The sequence below is a fragment of the Corythoichthys intestinalis genome, chromosome 14 (assembly GCF_030265065.1).
Source record: "Corythoichthys intestinalis isolate RoL2023-P3 chromosome 14, ASM3026506v1, whole genome shotgun sequence".
In the NCBI taxonomy this organism is placed as follows: domain Eukaryota; kingdom Metazoa; phylum Chordata; class Actinopteri; order Syngnathiformes; family Syngnathidae; genus Corythoichthys; species Corythoichthys intestinalis.
Window position 1 is genome coordinate 19,096,961 of NC_080408.1, and position 8,870 is coordinate 19,105,830.

The following is an 8,870-nucleotide window of genomic DNA, read 5'->3' on the forward strand; positions in this document are numbered from 1 at the left end:
ATAATATTAATATTAATTATTAATATTATTTATATTTATTAATAAAAATTATTAATTATTAAAATTATTAGCAATTAATTTTAATAATCCGCGACCCTCGTGAGGAAAAAGCGGCATGGAAAATGAATGAATGAATGAATAATTTAAATAAATAATTATGATGCAATATTGTGGGAGGGAGAGCTGTGGTGGCTGGTTTGGGTCATTGAGTGTGTTGCAACTAGACCTGTATCAGTTTCAAGGTATACCGTGGTATGAAAACGTCACGGTTTCAGAACCGCAAAAAAATTCCCTCATTCCGTCCCCTCGGTATTAGCTATTTTCATGTCCCAAAATGCAAGAAGAAATCCCTCGCTTGGAGCTGCAAGGTTCAACCCTCCCCAAACGGTTGTTGCTCAGTGTCAGTGAGTCAGATGTGGTACACGATGGCTGGAAGAGGTGAAACTCCTGAACTTTTTCCCCCATCGAAGAAAACAAAGTCGGTGGTAAAGGAATACTTTGGCAACAGAAAAGTTACAGACGGCCGCGGGTTAGTGAAGGGTGGCTGCTGAGGAGGCAATACCTCCAATATGATTTTGCATTATTACAAAATTAAAGGTTAATAAACACTGTCATAAACGTTTCCCACCAGCTACAAGAGTTAAATCCAGCGTGTTTAGTCTCTCTAGTGGTGGTAAAACGTGTTTTATTTTTTTCAGGCAACTGTCTGTGTTGAGAAAGAGAGTGTGTGTATAATGTAAACATGATACGAGTCATATACACGTGCTTTTTATGGTAAATAATTCAATTATTTTTGTTTTCATAGTAATAATGTTGAGCTGTGGCTATAGGTTCAGGCTCACCTAAAGTACTGCATTTATTTTAATTAGAATATTTCTGTTATTTTTTATCTATTTTAATTTAAGATTTACCTATGTTCCAATTTGCTAATCTGTTTTGAAAAATAAAAATCCTGTTCATTGAAAAAAAAATAAAAAATTAACCCAGATAAAGTAACAAATTTTAGAGCTGTAATTGCAATACTGTGATATTTTTGCATAGGGTTGTCGTCAGAATCTCATACCGGCACATGCCTAGTTGCAACCTACTCATCCCCCCATAAATTGCGCCTATGGTGGCACTCGATTTTTTTAAACCCTTGTTAGACAAATCTAAGCTTGACCAGAATTTAGTAATGGGTTTGGACTTGGACGATTATCTTACTAGTATTTTGTATATGACTCTAAAGGTTACCACTTAAATGTGCAACTCAATTGCTGATAAATATTGGCTTCATCTGGTATTCTACTTAGTGCCCGTGGGAATATATTATCGCATCAGCACGCACACACACGCACACTTAGAGTGCTCCCCATAGCACTGCTTCCACTAGGAAGTGAGCTAAACAGAAGCTGGAAGTTTACTGTGCCCCGTTTCCTGGATCAAAGAGAAGGAGGAAGATGAGTTTGGCAACTGATGATGAAGTTTTACTGAAGGCTGTACTGATAAAATGAGGAGTTTTGTCTCCTTTCTTCAACAACCACTGTGTCCAACTTTTGTCTGGCTGAATGGGGCTTTGTGAAAAATCCTATTTAAACCTGTGGTATCTTTCTCATACACCGACACTTCATCTCCTTCTATTCATAGGGTATTCAAAACAGGAAAGACTTCCTGCAAGTCATTTTAGGAAAAACAAGCAGCTAAAACAATCAAACAGCCGAGCAGCACCGCAGCAACTCCACAACGCTGAGAGCTGCAATAAAGCAAATCTGACTGCAAGAAGGAGACGTTAAAGGATGTTTAAATCACAGCAATGTACAGGTCTACAGTAAACTTGTAAACATTGTAAATCAAGATGATGTTTCCTTGTTAAAAAAATTTACTTATCAAATGTGCCCCAGCTATAATTAGCTCAATATATTTATTTTGTTGGAAAAAGATGAGAAGATGAATAAATTGTCCACTGCAAATTAACTTGAAGCTAAATATTGGACATGTGCATGGTAAGAAGATACACAAAAGTGGTAAATAGACATAATTTCAAACCAATGTTAAGGATTTACTCTCATGCTGTGTTTTTTTTAACCCAAATTTTTGGTGAGAAAAAAACTAAAGCAATAAACTAAAGACTACAGTACAGTATTGAAGCGGAGGTTAATGTTTGTTTTTATAATATTGGTCCAATTTCGTGAGGAAAAGCAGCATGGAAAATGAATGAATGAATAATCAAATCATCGTGTCACATTTTTGAATTGCAAAACTTGTTAACACTCTGAGAAGTCTGTATATTATTGTGCTTAAATTTTTTTTTTTCTTCTTCTCAGGAACTTTGGTCCAAAGTTTGGCTTTTTCAATTAAACCCTCTTTCAGCAACAATGATATATTTTTTTATAGTTTAAATTAGAACTTTCAGAATGATGCAAATGGGACAAGAGAGGAGAATAGTGTCTCTGTCATTATCGATGGGCTTATCTACTTGAGTTGCTTGCTTTCGCTGGACAAATGATTAAAAAAAAAAGGTCATTTCAATATTGATTCTTTACTACAGAGTTTTACTAATAAATCCACTCATCTTCACAGAATTGGTTTATTCGATACTGCATTTTGTACTTACTAGAAGTAAGAGACAAGACCATACAGTAGAAAAAAAGGCTTCATTCCCATGCTGAAATTAGACCAAGATTAGGGCTGCAGCAATCGATTATTTTAGTAGTCGATTAATCTATCAACAAGTTAGTTCGAATAATCGAGTAATCAAATTTGGAACATTTAATGCGTGGCAGAATCAATTTTAGGAGATGTAAAACAAAGGCTTGCTAAGATTTCACTTTCAAAAGAGCATTAAATGTGAATACAAAATAAAATTCTCTAGTGTTTCATCAAACTATGCAGAATTGCATTTTTATTTAAGAATAAATTAAAATACTGGAGCTTAGCCTCAAATGGTATCCTGTAAATATAAATAAATATATAATAATAAGGATTTAAGTACAAGAAAAGAACAATTGGCTAACTTGCATAGCAAAAGTTTGCTAGCTTAAATGCTATAAAAAGCTAAGATGTTTTTTTTTTTTTTTTAAAAACAAATCATTCAAACACATATCCCCCGCCCCTAAAAAACGGCTAAATATACTATTCTGCCTTTTGTTAAGTTTTGCAGAAGGGTTTTTTGTGCTGTCCAACAGCGAACTCTTGTGGTCGCTTTGCGACATGGTTTATTGTTTTCTTCCCAATTCAATATGGCTGCACGACGTCTCAGGCTGACGCCTACGTTGTAATGTTGTGCTTATATGATCCTTGGACAAGATTTGTCCGTAAGTATGGATGTTGTAAAGAATGTACATATTATGTTAGTTAGAGAAATGTTATATTTTTTTATGAGACGCTTTTTGTTTACGTTTAGTGAATTTATCTAGCGTGCTAAGCTAAATGTTGTTGCTAATACTGTTGCTTGTTTACTTTTTTTTTTATATAGTTTTACGACGGTCTAAAGAGGACATATTGAGGCCATTCTATTAATAAATCGGATTAAAAAAGGAAGAAGTCTGATTATTAAGGCGTCGTTCACTAGCTGTCTAGCTTTGGAAAAAGTAGACGCTTCGGAGTGAGGACAGCATATATACCAATAAACATAAATTACAAATGCACAATAAAATATCAGCTCAAACAAAAACTTACCTTATGTTGCTCTTAACAGGGAGCAGCTGGATTCAGCCACGTTAAATGGGTTATATCATATTCACTGTTGCCACTAGAAGGAAGTGTATCCACCCAAATGAATAATACTAAATTCAAACACTTTCAAAACAAACCATTACAATGCCACTCTAATTAAACGAATACTCGAAACAGCAAAATTGGATTCGAAGCTTTTTTTCTCATCGAATGACTTGAGGTAATCGATTGATCGTTGCAGCACTAACCAAGATAAATCTTTCTGAAACTTTTTTCTGCTATTAATGTGGCCTGGAGCCTTTCCAACTCCATCAGGTACATTTAAAAAAAAATTTAAATAAGGAAGTCCATGAGAAATAGGGGAAAATAAAATTTGAACGAATAAGTCTCATGTTGTTCAACATTAAGCCTGTTTAGTTGCATTAACCTTGACCATGTAGTTCCTGTCATGTTTACATCTCAAATTATATCACATTTAATGAAACAACCTGTATTTTATTTGTGTACAAAATGATCGACAATATTTGTACACAAAATCAGTTCAAGAAACAAAACAATACATGATTCTTCAACAAAAACAATATAACAATGTGAAACAGCAAAATTCATGAAAATAATTTTGTGTCTTGCTGTTGCTTTTTACATTAGAAAATGAAATACAACTCATTAGATTTCACACTCTTATATTTTTTTGTTTTCATGTCTTCCTTCTATTGTTGCATCCTTGCATCACATACTATTTTCATGGCGTAAAATGTGACTAATATTTTTTATGCCATCGCAGTCCACGCAGCCCGTAATTCTGCTGTATTTCCTCATAAAAAGTGTGAGTCAACCTTCCACTGAGCAAACCAGTTTTTCCTCTCTTCAGATAGGGGACTAGCAGTTGAAACAAATGTAATAAAGCCTGTAGACTGAGGGCAAACCAGTCCAAAACCTGGTCTAAAAGGCCACTTTGCCTAAATTTAGCATACGAAAATAAGGCCCTTCATGATTTAACCTTTGCCGAACCTCTTAGACTTACTCACCGAACCACTGTGGTTCGATCTAACCCAGTGCTATAAATTTACATACTGTATGTGTTTATTATATTGTATTGTGTTCGTGTTTTTACCATAAGAGGATTTTCAGGGGGGGCCAGGGGGGCAAGCCCCCCCCCCCGGTGGCCGAAAAGTGTAATTGCATGTAATTGACTTTCCTATACAGTATATGATTTTAAAATTAAGAATTTTACGGTAAAATATTTTCTATAAAAGTTGTAAAGCAATAAAACAAAAAAGAAAAATGAAATGAACAAAAAAGCTATTTTTATAATGGGTCATAATTATTTTTTTCAAACAGATCATGTGACTAGCACCTTAGACGGTGATTTGCTTTGCTTAGCCAAAACCACCCGAGGACCGAAGAGGCATGATGGATATACGTAATTTTTTTCAAACCTAAGCTTTCAAAAGCGACAACAACTACTGACCAAGAACCAATGATTGAAATTGTGGACCATTAAATACTAGAGACCACCGTCAAAATGGTGAGCAGAGTTTCAATTTGCCCCACTAAAGACGCTAACTGTACAACTGAGCCACCTCTGGTGTCTTGCAAATGTAGTTACCCCCGTCAAAAATTGTATCCCCTGGCCGCGGGAGCGCACACACACACATTATTTATGAGCTATGTCGACTTAAACAATTAATTGAAGCCAGAAAACAACCACAGTTATATATTTTGGACATTGACGTTTATTAAACTGGAGAAACCCCAGACAGGATTTGAATTACAGTAATAAGAGTTAAGGTCATCCTACGAGTAAAACAGTGAAACATTGCCTTTTTCTACGTTCAGTACGTATGTTACGTTATATGACAGAAAAAATTTTTTTTTTTAATGATGTGTATGTTTTAAAAGCTCGTAGATAACTACATCACCAAAACAGTGCAGCGCTGCAGTGGCTCAGCTCAGGGGATACAATTTTTGACTGGGGTAACTACATTGACACGACACCGGTGGGTGTACCATGTTCAATGGATGACGATCTTGGCGAAAAGTATAGCCCAAGCAGACTGATTTGTAATTCCTCTCAAGAATGATGGGAAACAAACAAACAAAAAAAACGCTCATTTTCAAGTTATTATTATAAATATTCTTGTAAGGTAAGTTTATTGCTGACACTGCGTTTCGGGGTCATCAACATGTTGTGCCCCCCCCTGCCCTAAAAGTCAAACTCCGCCTATGGTTTTTACTAGATTAAATATGAAAGACATTTGTCATGCTTCCTGCTTTGTTTTCCCATTTTCCTTGTCCTAATTGTTCAATTTGAATTGAGTTCAGTATGCATTGTGTGCACAGCTCATTTGACATAAAAAGGTTCTTGCAACATCAATAAACACAGGCTGTCAAATTTTCTTCCATGTTTACAATTGTTATTTCCCGCCCTGTCAGTGATAAATGTATTCTGAGGCTCTCCACTATTTATGAAACAGTATAAAACATTACAATACAACCACTACACTCATATTTTCATTATACTGTATGTAACATCAATGTTATTATGATTCATTACATTACACTTTGGCATCAATTTGTGTGCAGAAATGATCTCATAACAACAATCATTTAAATACTTGTATTGATCTCAGGATTTAAAAAAAAAAAAAATGGTTCACGCATGTAAATTGTGCGTGCGTGTTTTGTTTTAAAGTGTTTTCAGACAGGTGGTCAGGTTCCCTGATCGTCAGACGCAGTTTGTCTTGGTTTCCTGCTACTGAACAATTGTGGGAAAGCCAGAGGTCAAGACAAAAAGAGAAATAAAGAGGGTGAGAGAGACGGAGCTTGATCCAAATGGCGTGCAACAACTTCCTGCTGAGTTCCTGGTGGGATAATACAATGCGACAGGTGAAATCAATTGCCTACTGACAGTGTTCATAATGGCCACCGAGCACGGATGGAAACACGACAAGGATATGGGAACAGGGAGAAGTGAATGAAATAATAGTGTTTAATCTTGCAGATGTGGCCGAGAACGAGCTCTGCCAATAACAGTTTTCCTATGCGGGGTCCTGCTATTCCTCTGTGATTATGGAATTATAATGTGGAAATATGTTGTTGAGCATGTTTTCAAATTGCTTTGATACGTGGCTTGGCAGGTCACTTCATGAGCACTACAAAGGTGTCCTTGCATAACGCACACATAACATTAATTGTAGTTTATACACACATTAAGACGTAATAAAAACATAACTAAATATACACTTGGTAACTTTTCGACCTTTATCAAATATTTTCATAACATTTGCGATAATATGGCAACTGAAAACTAGTTGAATGACACCTCTTTTATATATTGAGGGGGTCCGTATCGCTTTCACCGGCACTAATTAACTTTGAGGAGGGTGGCGGGAACCCTGCCACACAAAAAAAACTACAAATAGGCTGACTGCTTTACAGCATATGTCACTTCCCTCTTTCCCCATTCATTACAAAGACGAAAATCGATGCGAACGCTTTTGCGCAAATTCTGCAAAGATGGCAGTGCAACAAAAGACAAAAAGTTTTGTCTGAGGAGGTGAAAAAAAATGCAGGCTACCAAGATATAAAGAATAAACATTGGCCTGGCATTCAATTGCCGGCGGGAGCCCCCAACCAAACTCGTCAGCGTTGACGAGATCGGGTGGAGTGTGTGTGTGTGTGTGTGTGTGGGGGGGGGGGGGGGGGGGGGGCTAGCCACACTAAGCCACATGGTTGCTAACCATCATATGCTTTAGCCACAACTGGCTTCATTACCTTATTACTATTCATCCTTCACACTGCCGCTGGAAACAGACATGTTGTTTAATCCATCCGGAGGCGACCGGAAGATTGATTTTTGATTGATTGATTGATTGATTGATTGATTGATTGATTGATTGATTGATTGATTGATTGATTGATTGATTGATTGATTGATTGATTGATGATTTTACTACACTGCGGTTGTGGTCTGGTCATCACGGGAAACAAAGTGGTCCTCATGGGAAACGCGGTCTTCTTTAAGGCAAAACACTAGAGGTGGGAATCTTGGGGCACCTAACGATTCGATTACGATTACGATTCAGAGGCTACGATTCTGTTATAAATCGATTTTTGATGCCCCCCCCCCAAGCTATTGGCTGCTTTTAATGTTTCATACATTAGTTACAAAAAATTGTACAAAAATCCTCTAAGGCTGGGGTCCCAAAACTTTTTCCTGTGAGGGCCACATAACTTTTTCCTTCTCTGATGAGGGGCCAGGTCAGTTTGTAACAGAAAAAGTGTGACGATTGCAGGAGTGCCTTGATGTAAACATTTATTGTTTTTCAGAAAGACACAATCAAATGACCCTTTCTGAATTCGTCACGGAAAAAAAGTAAATAAAATAAAAATATAATATAATATAATATAATATAATATAATATAATATAATATAATATAATATAATATAATATAATATAATATAGGGCTGCCAAAATTATCGCGTTAACGGGTGGTAATTAATTTTTTAAATTAATCACGTTAAAATATTTGACGTATTTAACGCACATGCCCCGCTCAAACAGATTAAAATGACAGCACAGTGTCATGTCCATTTGTTCTTGTGTTTTTTGGTGTTTTGTCACCCTCTGCTGGCGCTTGGGTGCGACTGATTTTATTAGTTTCAGCACCATGAGCATTGTGTAATTATTGACATCAACAATGGTGAGCTACTAGTTTATTTTTTATTTGAAAATTTTACAAATTTCATTAAAACGAAAACATTAGCAGGGGTTTTAATATAAAGTTTCTATAACTTGTGCTAACATGTATCTTTTAAGAACTACAAGTCTTTCTATCCATGGATCGCTTTAACAGAATGTTAATGCCATCTTGGTGATTTATTGTGATAATAAACAAATACAGTACTTATGTACAGTATGTTGAATGTATATATCCGTCTTATCTTTCAATTCCAACAATAATTTACAGAAAAATATGGCATATTTTATAGATGGTTTGAATTGCGATTAATTACAATTAATTAATTTTTAAGCTGTGATTAACTCGATTAAAAATTTTAATTGTTTGACCTCCTAAAATATAATATAATAATAATAATAACACTATTAATTAAATAGATAATAACAAAATAACCCTCTCTGGGTTCTTCACAGAAAAAGCCAGGAAATAAATAACACTATTGGGGAAAAAAAAAAAAAAAAAAAATGTTC